Below are 22,212 nucleotides of genomic sequence, written 5' to 3' on the forward strand. Positions count from 1 at the left end.
AAATGGAATTCATATGAGTGTTTGTAAGTTTAAATGACTGTCTGTGGCTCTTGGCCAAAACACATGTTTCACAGGAAAAGTCCGTAGGAATAGAAAGGTTCGGAAAAAGAAGTTTAAAATAACTAGGAGAAGGGTGCCCTAGTCTTCGGTGCCACAACCAAATTTCTTGTTTCGTGGACCCGTGAGCCAGCATCGCACTACCATGTTGAGCTATCTCGTCCACATAGTAGAGTCCTTGTTTCTCAGTGCCACGCCCAAGAATCCTCTTCGTCTGAATATCCTGTAATATGCAGAAAGTAGGATGCATTAGAAGTGTACAATTCAAGTCCCTAGTCACATGACTTATGGACATCAATCTCTGAGATAGTGTAGGAACATGTAAACAGTTTGACAATCGAAGAGTGGGAGATATATCAATGGTTCCCAACCCAACAACAGTGATTAATTCCCCGTTTGCAGTCCTAATATATGTATCAATAACAACATCGTAGCTACTAAAATCATTCCGGTCTGGGGACATTGTATCTGTGGCCCCACAATCAAAAATCCAACCTCGATCACTTATTCTATCATCATTACAAACGTGAAATGCAGCGGAAACATTTTCTAGAGGTGCAAAGGGGTTTTTTGACAAAAAACTGCAAGTATTTGGGGTTTTTTAAGTTTTCATCAAAGGTTGGGGTCGGTTATGATAAGTTACATAATCAGGGGGCTGAAAAGTAATAGCATGGGGTTTCATTTGTAATAAGTTTTTCTTATGGGGGAGCAAATAGGAGTGTAAAGAAATACTATGGTTTTGTTTAAAGCCAAACCCTATACCTCTGATAGCGGCGCCGCTCCACTCTTCCTTCTAGGCGAAATTGCCGCCCTCCCCGTACGCCACCGCCGGTTGAAGCCTGGGCTCCCGGCGGTTTCTCCTACCCCATTGTCGTCTCTCGGTTTCCAGCCCCAATTTGTCTCTGTTGTCCCCGTTCGTCAACACCGATGGCGAGCTTCGACTGAGCTCTCGCCTTCTGTTTCTCCTCCCACCATTCCGGGTATCCAATTATGAGGAAACACTCCTCCTTGTGTGTCTCGGTTTTCCACAGTGGGAGCATATAAGCCGGGATTTATCCAGCCTGTTATCCGGCCGGTGAGTGGCTGCGGATGGGTGTGGCGGTGCGCGGGAGTTAGGGCGTTGTCTTTGGGCAGCTAAATCGTGCCCGATTCCCCCCAGATGACGAATCGATGTTCCTGCCGTCGGCTCCTCCGGTGAGTGAAGGGGATGTGTTGATGCTTCTTCGAGTAGCCTCCCTCTTCACATATCCGTAGGCAGTCTCAACCGATGGGGGCGGTTCCTCCTTGAGGATTTCTCGCCTAATTGAATCATACTCCTGATTCAATCCTGTTAGAAACTTGATTAGTCTCTTGCTGTTGGAGAATTCTCTGAACTGGTCGACACCTTTGTCGCAGCAAGTAACCGACTGTTTCTGGCAGCGGTCAATGTTGATCCACAATCCATTGATTCTTTGGTAATATGTCTCAAGGTCGAGATCTCCCTGTCTGATGTTAATTTCCTCTTCTTCCAGGTCGTAGATGAGATATGGATCCGCCTTACTTTCGTATGTTACCGCAAGGCTATCCCACAACGCCTTTGATATTTGGTGATGTGCGAAATCGACGATAATATCGTCTTCGATGTTATTGATGATCCACGAGAAAACGACCAGATCATCTTCCTCCCAGTCGTCGTACCCCTTGCTTCCGGGTGCATGTGGTTCCTTCTTGATGTATGAGTAGGCTCCTCGGCCTCCCAATTTGACCTTCATCAATCTTGACCAGATTGGGTAATTCTTTCCGTTCAGCTTGAACGCAACGGTGATATTCTTGCTGTTCCTTAGTCTCGTTGAAGTTTTCAGATTGTTTTTGTTGTCTTCTTTGCTGTCTGACATTGTTTCTGATGTAGGATTTGGTTTCTGTGGTTGATTTGGCTATATGGGTCGAGAATGGGTATATTGTGGCTATGATGATTTTGTTCTGAGCCAAGGTCGTTCCTGCTCTGAGGCCATGATATAGGGATCGGTAATTAGGTTCTGTATTTATTTTCTCATCTTTACATTGTACATAGAGTACCAATATATAGGAGTAGGGATTGCTCTACAAGGTAAACCTAATTAACATAATTACAAATATTGCATATCTCCTAAAGATGGTAACAAGATAATTTGCACATATCTTCATCCTGATATGGTGCGATCTTCTCCAACACTTCCCTTCATAGTGACTTGTTCAAGGGCGTTAGGCTCTCCTTCTTTTGTGACTTGATCAAGGGTGCTAGACTCAAAGCTTTCTTTATGACTGCGTTCGTCTTCGGGTGCTGGAGAAGTCGCAGATGGGCTTTGATAAACTCCTTCTGATTTCAGAGAGACTGGATTGACATTCTCTCGCTCAGGTGGTGGCTGCACTGTAGCCGGAATCCTTCATTCATTTCCCCTTAGTTCGCCCAGTGACATGGCGACTTGAGATAACTGCTTTGTGAGCATATCGAGTGCAACCCTCTGTTCCTTCTGGGCTTCTTGTATTTCTGGCATTGCATCATGGGGCTGATGCGGGGTCATCACATCCCCTAGACTTTCATTCTACTGCTTGTTATATCTTTGACTGAAACATCCTCCTCCATGGCCTTGCTGGTAGTAGCCGGAAGATCCATACTGCTCTGGTTGGTTTTGCGGAAAGTGATTATGTTGGTTTCCTTGGAAGTACTGTGGGTTCCATGGGTTTGCTGGTTTCCTCTTTGGTACTAGGGAACATAACTCACCATTTGATTATTCGGCTGTCTTCCCTGATTGCTAAACTGAGGGACTAGGTATTGATACCCCCCCTCTCCTTCCTGTTGTCGGCTTGACTAGTTAGACTGTCCCCCACTTGACCAGTTCCCTTGAGGTCCACTTGACCACCCTGCCTGACCTCCCTGCATTCTGTTTCCTCCAGTGTTTGCCTTTCCTGGATTCTAGAAGCCAGTTGGGCTGCCCGTCAGAGCGTTGTATCTGCTGTGTCGAGGGTGATTGGATTTGATTCTGATCGGTCCACCTAAAGTTTAGGTGGTGCATCCGTGGAGCATCTCTCTGTTTTCCCTGGATCCAGTTACCATTTGCGTTCCAATGGCCAATGGCATTCACTTGGGCCTGCGGTTCTACCTCTGGGGTGGAATTCGCAGTAATAATAGTGATGTTCTTCTGGTGGGGACGGTTGCGGCACATACTGTGTCTCCTTTGGTGCAGGTGGCGGAGGCGGTCTGGCTCTTTCCACTGCCTCAAGCAGCTTCTTCTCCATTTGCTCAAATCTAGCCTCTAACTTTTCATCATTGCGCGCCTCTGCTACGTGCACTGCCCCTCTTCTATACTGTCCTCGAGACGTCTCGTACGAGCGTTTGGCCTCGATCAGCCTCTCTAGTATATTTTTGGCTTGGCTAAATGGGGTTTTCAAGAAATCCCCTTGAGCTGCGAGGTTTAGGTCGTTCTTGCTGTCGACTGTCAGTCCACCATAGAAGATCGAGTAGATCTCCCGCTCCCCCAGCTTGTGATTGGGGCATGCTTGAAGTAGCCCTTGGAATCTATCCCAATACTGGCCAAGAGGCTCATCGTACTCCTGTCTGGCTTCTGTGATTTCCCTTTTCAGGGCACTCATTTTTTACGCGGGGAAGAAATGATCTAGGAAGATCATTCGGAACTCGACCCATGTTTTGATGGACCCTTCTAGCAGTCTCGACAGCCATACTCCAGCTTCTCCCTTCAAAACGAAAGGGATTTCCTTCAGCCTATAATCTTCAGACGTAGATCCAGCCTATAATCTTCAGACGTAGATCCAATGCGCGTAAGTCTCTCTGTGTAAAAAGGGATGATTCTAGTGTCCACCGCGTAGGTACCTTCTCATCCACAGTAAAAAAAACAAAGTGAGAAAAGAATGAAATAAGATTATGTACTCCAACGCACTACGCACAAACATAAAATAACACCATGCTTCCCCGGTAACGGCGCCATTTTGGTGAGGTTTTTATGAACGACAAGTGTGAATTCAGACCAAGTTATATGGAAAGATAACTGAACCGGTTGGATCAGTTAGCAAATGTCGTTACCACTTGATCAAGTCGATCTCACTTTTGCCAATTTTGCACTACTTTAACAGTAAAATGGCAAGTTCGGGGTCGATCCTACGGAGAAGTTGGTGTATCAAGTGTGTGAATAGTGAACAGGGGGTTGGCTGCTGCCACGCTTTAACTTGGGAGTTTTTTAACTACTTATTTTACTCTAGACAAAATTAAACTGGCTAATTTGAACAAAGTAAATTTATTTACTGGATCAAGTCCATCATAACGAAACTGAAACTAAAGCAGTAAATGAGAGGATGAAAACGAAAACAACTTCGATTAAACTAGAACAATACAACGTGAATTTTAAACTAAGCTAACACTCTGGAAATTACGAAAGCAAGTAAAATCGAGAAGAGCCTCGGCGGGAAACTTAAGACTACGCCGACAGATAACAAGTATTCTGCAGCGCTTCTTCAGTCGCCCTTTCTAACTAAACATACTCTATCTAAGCTAAGCTAAGCTATTCTAGAGAACTGAACTAAGCTAGAGAACTAAGCTAAACTAGGCGGAAAGTAAAGGATCAGATGTTTTTTTCATGTGGTGGCACATTCTCTATTTATAGGTTCGGCACGACCTCCAACTGGATAACGATCTTGGCAAGTGATAAGTCGTATTCTAGGCCTTGGTTACTGGTTAGTATGATGTGCATAATTGATTATATCTGCAAAACAGTTGCTCAAAGTGTGCAGGTTGAGTGTTCTAGCCAGTAGGCAAAGCTTTAGATACTTCAGGTGAAAAGGGCGTCAGAACGATTACGTACTGACCAGGGTGGAGAAGAAGGATAGCTGGGACTGATCAACCACAATTAAGGGCAAAGAAGTCATCTCGCCACAAGGTTTTACCCTAAAATCAAGGGTAAGCCTCCCTATAAAAGGAAGCCACTTGGAGAGAGAGGGGGGGGGGGGATAATATTCATCATCATCACTCTTAGGTAGAATTCTCTCGGTAGTTCAGTCCTTCAGCCAGTCCAGAGTCTCGTTCCTCGCCACAGCCACGGTCACTTGAAGATCATCAGTTCGCCGGAGTTCCATTCTCTCATTCCAGTCAGCACGATTGTAGTTAGCAGTTCCATCGCCCGGAGTGGCAAAAACAATCTTTATTTGCTTTCTAGTTAATCTTGTTTGTTTTCTCTACGTTGGATCTTTCGCATTTCCAGTATTTTGCTTATTTTGAAGCCTTGGTTGTGATCCAAACGTTTTCTAAATGCTATGAAGTTGTTGTCCACCATCGGTTCATGTTTGTTTTCACTTCTTTCTGCCTAGATAGCTTAGATCTAGCTGTTACGGTAATTTCCAGTGTGAAATCGCATGTTTTAACTTCTGTAGTTGATCTCTCTGAGTTTGCAAGTCTAGATAGCTGTTAGATTTTAGATCTGAATTAGTTAAGTGTGAAAACCCAGTTTACGTGATTTCTGACACCCTGCATGTTGACCAGTAGGCATAATTGCAGTTTCAGTGTTCGATCTTTTGATTTGAAGTTTTAATTGTTGATCTGAGCTGTGAAGTTTGTTAATCTGTGTTTCTCGTTCATGAAATCTGAGATTGTTGATCTGAGTTTATTCATGTTGAAGAAGATAACATCCACATCCAAGTTTGGGACCACTTTTACTTTTTAGTTACTTTTGCTTTTGTCCTTTACTTTTTCTACCTTTTCAGCTGGTATCCTATAGATCTGTCAGCCTAGTCATCTAACTACCTCTTTTCCTCTGATATTTTGTTTAACCTTTTATAGTAAACTAGTACTTTCCATATACTTCCTGGAAACCATGTTCCCCACTTTCCACGTACACAACCGCCTATCCAACATCTTTCCCACCTCCTAGTCAGTAGAGTACCACCTTAAATTCCAGTCTAGATAAGTCTCAACCCAAAGCGTGGTAGCTAACCAAACTTTTCCTGAATATCACCGCAATCACTCCAACAGTCACCATCTCTCGGGGATTCGACCCCTACCTTCACTATACTACCCAGTAGAAGAGGGTTGAGGAATTATTGATACCAGGTTTTAGGCTTAGCAGGGGATTGTTTCATCCTGATCAGTAGGATACACCCTTGTTTGAACGACACCTACGCAAACCTGCTCTTTCAAATGGCGCCGTTGCCGGGGATGAATGGCGTTATTAGCTGTTATTGTGAGTGATACTTTGGCGTATATACTGTTCATAATTTTTCTCTTTTCTTTTCGTTTCAGTTTATGAGCCGCAGCTCGGTTCCTGACCAGTGGAGGCCGAAGATACTTCAGCGAGGATCTATACTCGTAACCACTCGATCCGGCTTATCGACGGCTTTGTCTGACTTAGGTTCGAGTAGTGACGAGGAGCAATACACCATAGAAGGACCAATACCGGAAGAGATACCAAGGATAGAGGGAAACCCGAGAAGGATGGCCGCTCAAGGAGAAGAAGATCCTGAGATCGGGACGCTGAATGCACATACCGAGGGAGAACCACCTCAAGCCATAGTTGTGACCCAGGGCAAATTGCCTGTGAGGTGAAGCCTCATGTGATCGCAATTCTGCCTACATACTGCTGGAAGAGTTACGAAGGGCCTTACGAGTTCCTTCATGAGTTTTGTAAGATTTGTAGGACGCAGAGGAGGCCAGCAGGGGCGACCGAGGATGATTACAGATGGAAGGCTTTGCCGTTCATTTTGAAAGGGTAGGCAAACACCTGGTTCATGCGCCTGCCCCCCGACTCCATTGAGAGTTGGGCCGATTTCAAGTCAGTGTTCCTAGGTGAGTTTTTCCCGTCATCCAAGACAAGCGCGCTGAAGAGGGAAATAACTAGTGTGAAGCAAGGGTACGATGAACCCTTGAGCGATTATTGGGCGAGGTATATGGGCCTTTTAGATGCATGTCCCAATCATCGCATGGTGGACAGAAAAAGAGGTAGTTAGGAGACTAGGCCTACAGATCTGAAAAGGGACATCTGAAAAGTAAAGAAAAGTAAAGGACAAAAGCAAAAGTAGCTAAAAAGTAAAAGTGGTCCCAAATTTGGAGGTGGACATTGTCTTCTCCAACAAGTATGAACACAAATCAAACAACTCAGATTCCATGAACGAGAAATGCAGATTAACAACTTCACAAGAACAAATCTAATAATTAAAACTCCAAATCAAAAGATTAAACTAACAAAACTGAAATTACGCTTATGGGTGACATGCAAGGTGGCAGAAATCACGTAAACCGGACTTTCACACTTAACCATTTCAGATCTAAAATCTAACAACTGTCTAGACTTGCAAACTCAGGCAGATTAACTGCAGAAATGAAAACATGCGATTCAACACTGGAAATTACCGTAACTACTGGATCTAAGCTATCTAGGCAGAAAAGAACGAGATCAACAAGATCCGATGCACAAAAATAACTTCATATCATAGAAACGTTTGGATCACAACTAAGACTGCAAAGTAAGCAAATATTGAAAGTGCAACAAATCCAACGTAAGAAAATAAAGTGCGATTAACTAAGAAAGCAAATAAAGATTGTTTTCCACTCTGGGTGATGAAACTGTTAACACTACGGAACGTGCTGACTAGAACGAAAAGATGTGGAACTCCGGCGAACTGATGAGCTTTAGGTGACCATGGTTATTGGCGAGGAACGAGAATATGAAGGATAATGCTGAAGGATTGATCTACCGAAGATTGATTGCTAACTAAGTGTAGGAGTGGATGAACTAATTGATGATCTGTCTCTCTCCAAGTGGCTTCCTTTTATAGGGAGGCCTCCTTTGATTTTTAGGGTAGACTTCAAACATGAAATGACTATTTTGCCCCCTTGCTTGCGGCTGATCTTCCCAGCTATCCTTCTTCTCCATCTCGAGCCTTTTTTGGCATGCATACTGGTCAGGATAGCAACATCCTGACGCCCTTCTCACCTGAATTCTCCTAACATTCACATACTGGCTAGAACACTTCCTTGCACACTTTAGCAACCATTTTGCAGATATATTCCAATTATGCACATTATACTGACCAGTAACCAAGGCCTAGAATATAACTTATCACTATCTTCGATTCTTGATCGAATCAACAAGGTAATTTGGCTAACTCCGTAGTATGCATGTTTTAGGGATTTTATATTCTAAAGCATGATTTTAATTCAAGCTAAGAGCATGATACATGTGATAATTACGCGAATAGAGTTTGTCTAAATAATCTTCTAAATAGATCAAATTTATGTGATCAGTAATTGATGCACGCTTCAGCTGTCAACCCCTTTAATTGGTATCAGAACCAGTCTTTGGCTCTGATTATTTGGATTTAAATTTCGCGAAATTCATGTATGCATGTGTTATTTGATTATGAAGCATGTTCTTGACGTTTTTGTTTATTTGTTATGCATGTTAAACTCAAGAACTATCGAATCAAAGAACTTGAATTACACGATCGTACGAGACATGCAATCCGTCGGCACTCGCACCGAGGGGGATCGCGCCACGCACGATTGGGAGGGGGTTGTCGATTGAGTGGGAGCCGAGGGATGGCGGTCACGAGGCGACGCGTAGACGAGCGTGGGCTTGGGCACGCCGCTGGCCGAGACCGGAAACCAAGTCGGAACCCGCGTCGAGATCGAAACGACGGAAGGTGTGGCACGGCAGTTCGACTGAGAACATGCCGAGGTGCCGAGAAGCCTAGGCAGAAGGGTCGAGAGGGATGGCGGCGCTGGCCGAGAGCAGCTGCGCTGTCCCGCGAGCTGCTAGCCGGGAGCGCGCGCCGCCCAGACCATCGGATAGGCCGAGACGGGGTCCGAGCTGGCTGAGAGCAGGCGCGCCACCGTGCGCTTTGCTGGCCGATGGCTCGAGCCGCCCTACGGAACGCTGGCTGAGACGCGTCGGCACCCGACGGTCGAGACGACCGAGATGGGTGCTCGCCGCTGGCCAAGATGCGGCGACACCCGATGGCTCGACGGGCTGAGACGCTGGCGCGCCACCTGCGCGCCGGTGGCCGAGCCACTTAAACACATTAACACAACTCAATTGGGCTATATTTTCAACCATCCATCCCCTTGGGGTTAGGTGCAATCCGACCTTAGACAGCCTTGAACTTCCGCCCCCCCCTTTCCTTCCCAGTCAGTACATCCGCTTGTCAAGATCACCCACACTCTCGTCTTAACACCAGATTCTCTCAGTCGCTCACTCCTCACTGGGGATGTTAGGACTGTATTCTCTCATAGTGCTGAACCACAGATGCTTCGGACTTAGTTCTCACGTGCGGCTACTGAAGGTCTTTTAGGCTTGTAACGGGGCTATTGGGTTATAGTGTTTGAGGTGGTTGTTCCTAAGGCTCTAAGGTTCTAAGGGTTGGAAAATATTTTTTTAATTTTTTATTTTTTTTGGGGGGGGGGGTTCCTACTGCCTTCAGTGTTGCTACACGCGGTCACTTTACCCTAGGCACCTTGTGGCAGCCACTCTTTTCTTTTCTGAATTAGTGGAAAGTGGTTCCACTTTAGGCTTTTAACTCACATTTTAAGAGGGCTTTTGTGTTTGGGCTCTAAGTGTGGGCTTTTCTCTCATACTCGCATCATCTATATTGACTAGGAGATACTAAGGGGGGTGGTTTCCATTTTCCAGCATGTCCTATCTTCCTCAATTCCCATCACCGTCAGTTCGAGACAGTTGAGTTTTAAGCCCAATCAAATAAAAAACTAGACCTAGACACTACACAAACACTTAAACACGGATAACACATATGTACACATGTCATACTGGCCATTGCATCCCCCATCCCACTTCACACGTGTCTGCCCTCAGATGAGGCTGTGAAGTGGAAAAAGGTAATGACCAGTATGGCTAACACACAGACATACCAAAACACAACAAGACATACTTATACTAAAAACTTCTCACACTTAGACTATATAATAGGCTAAGTGGGAGAGTTTAAAATCTAAACAGAAACCATCAAACCTAAACATATATATACAACAAACTCCTCACACTTAGACTATATAATAGGCTAAGTGTGAGTTGACATGCATACGAAAAAGAAAACAGAAAACACAAACACATGCGCCAAAAATAGCAAACCCTTTACTTCTCACACTTAGACTATTGGGTAGACTAAGTGTTATGCAAGGGGTTTGCTCACGTACTACACAGATTATACTACCTAAAAAAAAGCAAAACACAATTAAAATACGAAAAACTAAAAACTAAAAATAAAAAGAAAACTAACTGGTCAGGTGGGGTGGTGGTCACTTGTTCCTCCTGCTCCTTCGCGGGGCAGGTTGTGGTGCAGGTGGTTCTTCCGGTTGTTCCTCCTCATTCTCGGACTACTTGTTCCCAGATTCTGCCGACTCTTTGGCATCGTCTTCCTCTTGTTCCGCTTCTTCTTTCTGCTTTACTTCTTCCGTCTCGGGTACTACCTCCTCTGATACTTGTGGTTCATTAGTTCGGCCTCCGTGGCCACTCGGTCCAGATTCACGGACCAACTTCCCGGTTCCCAACTCTTTGAAGATTCTTTCCATCACAGTTGCCAAACGGCTTAACTCCGCTCTTGCTTTTCGATTCTCTTCCGCCAACTCTTCCACTGCCTTCTCTAGCCTTTCCTGTCTCTGCTCTTGATCTTGTGTCCCCGGATGTGCTGCAGATCTCCCCGTCGGTATAACTTCTTCTCCCATTGCATAGAAACGTGGTACGCCCTGCCTCATGTAAACGGTGTTCATTCGGACGAACAAAGGTGTATCAAAGAGACCAAGAGGATCCACCATGATCTGGTCGGATAAGTCTTCGGCCTCCGTGATGATGATGTTGTTTCTGAAGAACACCCGCAAGATATGGCAGAGAGTGAGGTTTCTCACTGGGTGGGTGGCAATTAGATGGCATTGGTACGCTGTCCAGAATCCTAGATGTAATTTCCTTCCGCGCTTCGCGCATCACAGAAGGTATAACTCTGTCATTGATGTCCTTACTGCGGAGTTCGACTGCCCCAACAAATTGAAATCCAAGTGAAGTTGGACTAGGCGTAGGATTGGGTTATTGAAATGGATTGAGCGAGAGAGACTGGATGCAAATTCTCCAGAGGCTGGGTGAGTTAACTCCTCCCATGCCTCCTGGGGCTCAAATTCCACATGTCTGCGGGGAATTCCCCGCTCCCTACTTCTCCACTCAGGCCCTATGGCCTCCTCCAAACTTCACATTCCCAGACGCACGGTCCACTCAATCAGATTTATCCGTATCTCTCCGCCAAACAGCCTATAACTAATACATTCCTCATCTAGATCAGTGGTGACCTTAAACCTAAAGGTCGTGAAAAACTCCTTCGCTAATCTAACCGGGACACTCGGATCTCCATTCTCCAACAACCATTCGAATCCTAACGCATGCAAATAAGAGAGAAACTGCTCGCGGGCACCCAACTCATCTAAAGAAGGAATATGAAGTATCTTTCCACTCTTCACTTGCTTACTCCCTTCATCCTTGTAAATCGAAAACTTTTTGTAGCTCCTTTGAGTCGAAGAGCTTCATCTCTTCCACCAGATCATCAGTAAGGTCCATTGTCCAGCACCGGTACCTCAGTCTCTCTACCGGGGGATGTACTAGCTCCCGATGATCGTGCGGAAGCTGTTGCTCACTGTACTCCTCGTCCTCCAGGGAGATATCATTGCCGGAGTCCGAATCTTCATTGGCAGCATAGTCGCTGTCGTCTGCCTCTTGACGGTGCGGTGGGGTTCTCTGAGCTGGATCTGTGATAACGATGCCTATGTTCACTGTGCGTGGCTTCTTGTTGCCGGACTTCTTCTTCATAAGGGCCTTCCCCTTTCGTTTCCTTTCTACTTGATATCTGGCTTCCTCTCCGTCATCCTCGTCTTTCTCTTCTTCGGGTTCCTTCTCAGCTTGTGTTGAAAATTGATCCTGGGCAGTAGGACTGGTCTCCTTGTGGCCTACTGACCTGGATGCAAGGTCCAGACCCTTAGCCATCCCTTCAGCCTCTTCACCTTGGCCACTCAGTGTTGGAGAGACCGCTTCGTTTTCCCTTGCAGTATCCTCTAAGTCAGTAGTAGGCAAAAACTCCTCCCCAGGTTTTGTGGGAGTATCCCTTTTCTCATGACTCAAGATCTCCACCGGATCTACCTCCGTGTTCGGCTTCGCCTTACTACACAATCACTTCTACACAATTTAATAATCGTAAATCAGAACTCAATACAACATCGAAAATTTTAAAGAAACGAAAGGAACCTTCAAGTTCAATGAACGAAACGTACTTATGGCACCTTAGACTTGGTCATGCAAATGAAAGGAGGATCCATTCTCTTGTTCAACAAGATCTTATCAAAGATCTAGAGGAGGAACCTTTTAATGAGTGTGAGTCATGCTTAGAAGGCAAGATGACAAAGAGGCCTTTTAAGGCTAAGGGCAATAGGGCCAAGGAAGTACTTGAGCTCGTTCATTCCGATGTATGTAGACCAATGTCTACGGAGGCAAGAGGTGGTTTTCGATACTTCATCATATTTATTAATGACTTCTCGAAAATTGGATATGTCTATTTGATGTGTCACAAGTCAGAGTCTTTTGACAAGTTTAAAGACTTTAAGACTCTTGTGAAGAAGTATCATGGAAAGAATATCACAAGCCTACGATCTGATCGTGGAGGCGAATACCTCAGTGCCGAATTTTTGGACTACTTATCGGAGTCGGGAATTGAATCCCAACTGACTGCGCCGGGCACGCTTCAGCAGAACGGCGTGGCTGAAAGAAGGAACATGACCTTGTTAAATATGGTTCGATCGCTGATGAGTTATGCACGTCTGCCTATTTCATTTTGGGGACTGGGCGCAAGCCCAATCTAGCACATCTTAAGATTTGGGGTTGCCCGGCTCATGTATTGGAAAATGATCCAACTAAGCTAGGATCAAGGACGGAGGTATGTTTGTTTATAGGATACCCCAAAGGGACGAAAGGTTATGAATTCTTTAGTCTCCGAGACAAGAAAGTCATTGTGAGTACTCACGCTACATTCTCAGAGGAAGACTATGTAATGAATCATAAACCCAGCAGTGAAATGGCTCTAGATGAGCTAACTTCTGTCACAAGTTCCATTAACCAAGAAAAAGTACCAAGTGTACAAACAATTCCCGAAACTTCAACTTCTTCTCAAAATATTGTAGTGCCCCGCCGCAGTGGGAGGGGCTCGCATGAACCCGACAGATACATTGGTTTGGGAGAATCTATGGATCACTCCTCAGACAGCAATGTATTAGATCCCTGGAACTTTGCGGAGGTGCTGGCAGATGTCGATCATTGCGAATGGGTGAAAGCAATGGATTCGGAACTACAATCTATGATAGACAAAGACGTCTACGATTTGTCCGTCCTACCCGAAGGCTGTACTGCCATTGGGAGCAAGTGGATATATAAACGTAAACGTGGACCCGATGGACGAGTTAAAGTCTTTAAGGCAAGACTAGTGACCCAAAAGGAAGGCGTCGATTATGACGAGACCTTTTCCCCAGTGGCCATGCTTAAATCGATCCAGATACTATTGTCTATTGCAGCTTATATGGATTGGGATGTATGGCAGATGGACGTTAAGACTGCGTTTCTAAACTGCGGTCTTGAGGAGACCATCTACTTGGAACAACCCGAAGGATATGCCATAAAGGGCAAAGAATACATGGTGTGGAAGCTTAAAAAGGCCATTTATGGCTCAAGCAAGCATCTAGATCATGGAACCAATATTTCGATCAAACTGTTCGCAAGTTTGGATTTGAAAAGTGCCCAAGTGAAAGCTGCGCGTATAAGAAAGTTGATAAGGATAATGTAGTGTTCTTAGTATTATATGTAGATGACATTCTTCTAATTGGAAACAATAAAAAGATGTTTTCATCAGTACGAACATGGTTGTCGAACCAGTTCGAGATGAAGGATATGGGAGACGCGGGAGACATCCTCGGGATCAAGGTTCTTTGAAATCGAGAAAAGAAGATCTTGTGCTTATCTCAAGAACTTTACATCAACACAGAACTTAGTCGTTTTAGCATGCAGGACGCCAAGAAAGGTTTCTTACCTTTTAGACATGGCATCCATTTATCTCAAGAGATGTGCCCTAAAACGCCGTCTGAGATACAAGCAATGAGTAGGATTCCAGTGACCATGAAATGACATTTCTCAAAATTCAAGACTAGGCTCTTCGATCGACACCTCTCCAAGACTACATCCAAATGACGAAGGCATGAGTCGAAAGAGTCTCCGTAGACAGTGAAGTCATCCATGAATATTTCTATACACTCCTCAATTAGATCAGAAAATATGCTCATCATGCATCGCTGAAATGTTCCCGGAGCATTGCAAAGTCCGAACGGCATGCGTCTGGACGCATAGGTTCCAAACGGGCAGGTGAAGGTAGTTTTATCCTGGTCTTCAAGATTCACGTAAATCTGAAAATACCCACTGTACCCATCAAAAAAACAAAAGTACTTCTTCCCAGAAAGTCGCTCCAACATCTGATCGATGAACGGTAGGGGGAAGTGGTCTTTCCTGGTTGTGGCGTTCAGCTTGCGGTAGTCTATGCACATCTGCCAACCAGTGACTAGCCTTGTCGGTATCAGCTCATTCCTCTCATTTTGAACCACTTGAACCCCGGACTTCTTGGGGACCATGTGCACAGGGCTGACCCACTCGCTATCGGGCACCGAATAGATAATCCCTAATGACAACAACTTCAAGATTTCCTTCAATATTTCCTCCCGCATGTTGGGATTCACCTTTCTCTGCGAATCTCGATGTGCCTTCGCCCGTTCTTCTAGCCTAATATGATGTATACAGACGTCAGGGCTTATTCCCACCAAATCTGTAAGGCTCCATCCAATTGCTTTCATGTTCCTGCCTAGAACGGTCAGTAGCCTTGATTCTTGCTCTTTTGTCAGGCTACTTCTTATTATCACCGGATATAAGTTTTCCTCCCCGAGAAAGGCATACTTCAGGGTTGTTGGCAACTTCTTCAATTCAACTTGTGGGGGAAGTGTGTCTGCTGGGAGAGGGTTTCTTGCAGCATCCCCTTCCTTTTCTAATTTTCTCTCTGAGAGTTCATTTGTACTGACTGGTAGCTTAGCCCCTGCGGCTCCAATAAATTCTGATTGCTGGCAGAAGTCCTTAATAGCTCCTTCTATCTCTTCATCAGTTAACCCTTGGCTACTGATCAGGTCACACCATGCAGCTGCCTCTACATCAGCCTGCCCATATACATCCAATGCTTGTAGCTTTTCCTGCAATAATTCAGTCTCAAGAAAATCTTGGACTAGAGGGTCAATTACATCCACATAGCATTGATTTTCAGAATCGATAGTCTTTTTCATGGCCTCATTGATATCAAAGGTACACTTTTCTCCATGAAAATCAATACAAATTGTTCCCTCAGCCATATCTACAATCGTCTTGGCTGTCCTAAGAAATGGCCTTCCTAACAAAATACCGCTAGACTCCATAGCTTCAGACTCACTCATCTTGATCACGTAAAAGTCAGTAGGATAAGTAAAATCATGTACTCTCACCAACTCATTCTCTAACACTCCCTCAGGACTTATACACGACCTATCAGCCAGTTGGATTAATACCCTAGTGCTAGATAACGTTACTCCTTTCAGCCGATTATAAACTGACAATGGCATAACATTTATAGAAGCTCCCAGATCACACATTGCATGCTCGATTTTTACATCTCCTAGAGTTATAGGCAAAGTGAACATACCTGGGTCTGCTCTCTTGGGTGGTAGCTTTTCTTGCACAATTGCTGCCGCTATCCCTTCCACCATGATCTTCCCATCCTTTGAATTCTTTGATAAATTTTCCAAGCAGGGGTAGCTTCACGGCTTGGAGGAATGGTATGGTGACATCCAGCTTCCCAAAAATTGACATGTAATCCACTGGGTTTTCCTTCTTCCTCTTGGTCACGAAACGATAAGGGAATGGCTTTTTCCCTTTCTTTTCTTCGACCAACTCCTCGACAGCCTTCCCGGAGTCTTTCTTGGGCACATTCTGGGCTGGAGTTTCCTTCGTCAGTTCTTTTTCCTTAGATGAGTCCACCTTGGGCTGCCTGCTTCCGATTTCACTATTCCTCGACGGTTTCTCACTCAAGAAAAATGGATCTTGTATTTGGGGTAGAGGTTTGTGTAGCTCCTCTTCCGAGACAGCGTCTCTCAGTAATGTTGCTCCACTTGATTCGCCACTAGACTTCTTTGGTTTGGGCCCCTCATAGGAGGTAACGGACCGCAATGTGACCTTGCTCACATTTGCTTTCTCAAGCACATGGACTGTAGACGAGAGTTTCCCTGAATTTCCTTTTAACTCGCCCATCGAACTTGCCAGCTGGGCCAACTGCCTATTCATCATATCAATGTTCGCTTTATGCTCCTTCTGGGCATTCTGCATCCCCTGCACTACTTCATTATTGGACTGCAACTCACCCTTGATGCCCTGCTGCGAAGCATGCAATTATCCTATCATATCCTTCATAGATCGTCTTGACCTGTTAGGATATTGGGACTGATTTGGCCCTTGGTGTTGGTTATATTGGGAATTTTGGTTGGGCTGAAAATTTTGGAAGTTTTGCTTGTTCTGGTTAGGTGGGTACTGGTTATACTGGCCAGGAGGGTTGTACTGGTCTTGGTGATTTTGCTTATGGTTTTGGTTTTGGAACTGGTTTTGGTTTTGCTGATGTTGTTGACCCTGATTAGGCTGATTCTGGTAATTTTGAAAGTTTCTCTGGTGGGGTGGTATATAAACAGGGTTCGAGTTCTGGTTTTGTGAGTTCTGGTTATGGATTTGTTGGTTCCTTCCTGACCAGTTGGCTTGGTGGTCAGGATATGCTGGGCCACGGTTGGGATTCTGGTTCGGGTGGGGTTGTATTGGTTCTGACCTTGACCTTGGCTCTGATTTTGGTTCTCGTCTCCCCATCGAAAGTTCGGATGGTCCCTCCATGGTGCGTCCCGCTGTCTTCCCTGGATCCAATTCCCATTAGAATTATAGTACCCCGCAGCATTGACTTGCTCCATATTGACGAAATCATTAGGCTGATCATAGCCTGGTCCTTGATGTCCCTGATCTGTACCCTTGTAGTTCCTAGTTAGGGAAATGGGTGGTGCGTTCTTCTCGATCGCGCTAAGGAGTGTCTTCTTCAATTCATCCATTTTCAAATCCATCTTCTGCTCTAACTTGTGCTCATGGTCAGTAGACAAGGCACTAGCAATCCTTTCTCTGCTGTAACCATCTCTTGAATTGTCGTACTCCTTCTTTGCACTCAATAACTTCCCTAGGACTCTTTTAGCTTCACTGACCCTTAACTGCGTGAAACTTCCTCCGGACGAGGAGTTTTCTAGGTCCTTTGTTGCCTTGTTCATCCCCTCATAAAAGGTATGATGTATTTCTATATCGGCCATACGATGATTCGGACATGCATCAAAGAGGCTCATATATTTTGCCCAATAGTCACTCAAGGGTTCATCGTACCCTTGTTTCACACTAGTGATCTCTCTCTTCAGCGCGCTCGTCTTTGATGACGAGAAGAATTCCCCTAAGAATGCCGACTTGAAATCTGCCCAACTCTCAATGGAATTGGGGGGCAGTCGCATGAACTAGGTGTTAGCCTCCCATTTTAGAACGAACGGCAAAGCCTTCAATCTATAGTCATCCTCGGTCGCCCCTGCTGGCCTTCTCTATGCCCTACAAATCTTACAGAACTCATGAAGGAATTCGTAAGGGCCTTCAAAGCTCTTTCCACAGTACGTGGGCAGGATTGCAATAACATGGGGCTTCACATCACAGGCTGTCTGCCCCGGGGTGACTACTATAGCTTGTGGTGGTTCTCCTTCGGTATGCGCATTCAGCGTTCCGATATCTGGATCGTCATCATCGTGGTCAGCCATTCTCCTTGGATTGCCTTCCAACTGTAGCCTTGGATTGTCTGGTATTCCTCCTTCTATGGTGTCTTGTTCTTTGTCACTACTCGAACCTAAATGAGACAAAGTTGTCGACAGGCCGGATCGAGTGGTTACGAGTATAGATCCTCGCTGAAGTACCTTCGGTCTCCACTGGTCAGGAGCCGAACTGCTTTTCATAAACTGAAATAAAAAGATATAGAAAAATTATCCACAATATGTACGCCAAAGTTTCACACACAATAACAGTTAATAACGCCATTCATCCCCGGCAACGGCGCCATTTGAAAGAGCAGGTTTGTGTCAGGTATCGTGTCGAGCGCAGGACGTATCGTACTGATCAGGATGGAACCCCAGCTATGCCTGAACCTGGTATCAATAATTCCTCAACCCACTTCTACTGACTAGTATAGTAGACGTAAGGGTCGAATCCCACAGAGATGAATGCGCTTTGGGAATTGTGGTGAAATTCTGGAAATGTTTGGTTAGCTACCACGCTTTGGGTTAAGACTTTACCTAGGTTGGAACTTAAGATGTTACTCTACTGACTAGGAGGCGGGGAGAAAGATTATTGACATGTAACTGTGTACGTGGAAAGTGGGGAGCATAGGTTTCAGGAAATATATGGAAAGTACGAGTTTACTATAAAAGGCTAAACGGAATATCAGAGGAAAAGAGGTAGTTAGGTGACTAGGCCTACAGATCTGAAAAGGGACAGCTGAAAAGTAAAGAAAAGTAAAGGACAAAAGCAAAAGTAGCTAAAAAGTAAAAGTGGTCCCAAATTTGGATGTGGACATTGTCTTCTCCAACAAGTATGAACACAAATCAAACAACTCAGATTCCATGAACGAGAAATGCTGAATAACAACTTCACAAGAACATATTTAATAATTAAAACTCCAAATCAAAAGATTAAACTATCGAAACTGAAATTACGCTTACTGGGTGACATGCAAGGTGGCAGAAATCACGTAAACCAGGCTTTCACACTTAACCATTTCAGATCTAAAATCTAACAGCTATCTAGACTTGCAAACTCAGGAAGATTAACTACAGAAATGAAAATATGTGATTCAACACTAGAAATTACCGTAACTACTGGATTTAAGCTATCTAGGCAGAAAAGAACGAGATCAACAAGAACCGATGCACAAAAACAACATCATATCATAGAAACGTTTGGATCACAACTAAGACTGCAATGTAAGCAAATATTGAAAGTGCAACAAATCCAACGTAAGAAAACAAAGTGCGATTAACTAAGAAAGCAAATAAAGATTGTTTGCCACTCCGGGCGATGAAACTGTTAACACTACGGAACGTGCTGACTGGAACGAAAAAATGTGGAACTCCGGCGAACTAATGAGCTTCAGGTGACCATGGCTGTCGGCGATGAATGAGAATATGAAGGATAATGCTGAAGGATTGATCTACCGAAGAGAGATTGCTAACTAAGTGTAGGAGTGGATGAACTAATTGATGATCTTTTTCTCTCCAAGTGGCTTCCTTTTATAGGGAGGCCTCCCTTGATTTTTAGGGTAGACTTCAAACATGAAATGACTCTTTTGCCTCCTTGCTTGCGGCTGATCTTCCAAGCTATCCTTCTTCTCCATCTCGAGCCTTTTTTGGCATGCATACTGGTCAGGATAGCAATACTGTTTTGCAGATATATTCCAATTATGCACATTATACTGACCAGTAACCAAGGCCTAGAATACGACTTATCACTATCTTCGATTCTTGATAGAATCAACGAGGTAGTTTGGGATTTTATATTCTAAAGCATGATTTTAATTCAAGTTATGAGCATGATACATGTGATAATTACGCGAATAGAGTTTGTCTAAATAATCTGCTAAATAGATCAAATTTATGTGATCGGTAATTGATGCACGCTTCAGCTGTCAGCCCCTTCAATTGGTATCAGAGCCAGTCTTTGGCTCTGATTATTTGGATTTAAATTTCGCGAAATTCATGTATGCATGTGCTATTTGATTATGAAACATGTTCTTGGTGTTTTTGTTTATTTGTTATGCATGTTAAACTCAAGAACTATCGAATCAAAGAACTTGAATTACACGATCGTACGAGACGTGCGATCCGTCGGTGCTCGCGCTGAGGCATCCTGCCACACACGATCGGGAGAGGGTTGTCGATTGAGTGGGAGCCGAGGGATCGCGGTCACGAGGCGACGCGCAGACGAGCGTGGGCTCGTGCACACCGCCGGCCGAGACCGCAAACCAAGCCGGAACCCGCATCGAGATCGAAACGACGGAAAGTGTGGCACGACAGTTCGACCAAGAACATGCCGAGCCAGCAAGCCGAGAACCCTAGGCGGAAGGGTCGAGAGGGATGGCGGCGCTGGCCGAGAGCAGCCGCGCTGTCCCGCAAGCTGCTGGTCGGGAGCGCACGCCACCTAGAGCATCGGATAGGCCGAGACGGGGTCCGAGCTGGCCGAGAGCAGGCGCGCCACCGTGCGCTTTGGTGACCGAGGGCTCGAGTCACCCTACGGAACGCTGGCCAAGACGCGGCGACACCCGATGGCTCGACGGGCCGAGACGCTGGCGCGCCACCTGCGCGCCGGTGGCCGAAACGCTGCGTGCGTCGTGTTCCGATGACGAACTCGTCGGATCTTCGTCGTTCATCATTCGTGCGAACCTCGTACGATGAGATAACGATGAAGGATTATTTTAATGATTATTTAATTATTTTATTAAAAGATATCATTAAAATATTATTATTTAATGGAAATAAAATCTTTTTGGAAGATATGTCTAGATTTTAGGAATAATTTTATTATTATCTATATCTATGGAAATAAATAATATTGTTTTATTCCTAGATGATATAGATGAGAATAATTTAATTGTTTCCTAATATTTATCTAGACTTTAGGAATATTTTTATTAATTTCTATATCTATGGAAATAAATAATATTATTTTGATTCCTAGATGATATAGATGAGAATAATTTATAGTTTCCTAATATTTATATATCTAAGATCCTAAAAAGGATAGATATGTATGAATACATTAAATAATGAAATATCTCTTCCTAATCTTGAACATGGAATTAATTTGAATTTAATTTTTCATGTCTTATTAAGAATTAAATAATTTATTTATATTAGACATATCTTATAGTAGACATGAATAAGAATTATATTCTAGAACAATAATTTCCTAAGGGGATATACCAATTAATAAAAGATTTAATTATCCAGCAAATTAAATACTAACAGAATTTAATTAAGCCTTAAACTGTCTCAAGGCTAAGGATAATTAAAGAAAAACCATAACCCAAAATATCTAAGCTATAATTATGAACTCAATGTTTGTATATGGTCTCCACCAATTGGTCTGCAATTTATGAAGCTTTTTTTTCTAATATTATCGCCACCTGCACTGTGGGGACAATAATCATAAGAAATAGCAAGTTCATATGGCGGACTTCTCAAATTTAAATGGTATGAACTAGAATGTGGTTTCCAATATTATCGCCACCTGCTCTGTGGGGACAATAATCCTAAGAAACTACGAGATTCAGAAGTCCACACAGGATTTATGAGATAGCTTGATCTTGTTAGCAGCACATAAGCATTGTTATGAGAGTGTGTTGTAGAAATGAGATTCTGTAAGGCTAAATTCGGTGGTCTTTCTTAGGCAACATTAGGCGGCCATGCCACTCTATGGTTTCTGGACTATTCGTCGGTGTTGTGACCAGTAAAATTGTATGATTTTAATGCGTATTGACTTCCTCTGTAGGGTACAAAATTTTAATTTTACAGTTGTAAGATTTTGAAAAGTTTTATGGTTAATCTAATCAAATTTCTTACATAAGTTTATGACAAATAGTAAAATACTTTGTTTTGCAGTGCAATTCAAATCGTCACAATATCGTTCAATCCTCTTTCTAGAATTCTCAAAGAAAACAAACTCGAGGGCCAAAATTACATAGAATGGAAACAAAATTTGGACATCATTCTTACAGCTGAAGAGTACAACTTTGTGCTCACAACCACGCGACCTCCAATACCAGTGGCTAACGCTGCGGTAGGACTCAGAGATTCACATAAAAAGTGGCATAAGGCGAATGAGATGGCTAAGTGCTACATGTTGGCATCTATGTCTTCAGTACTCAAGCATCAGCATTTTGCCATGGAAACTGCCACTGAGATTATGCAGAATCTCAAGAATCTTTTTGGTA

The sequence above is a fragment of the Salvia splendens genome, chromosome 8, assembly GCF_004379255.2.
Source record: "Salvia splendens isolate huo1 chromosome 8, SspV2, whole genome shotgun sequence".
Lineage (NCBI taxonomy): Eukaryota > Viridiplantae > Streptophyta > Magnoliopsida > Lamiales > Lamiaceae > Salvia > Salvia splendens.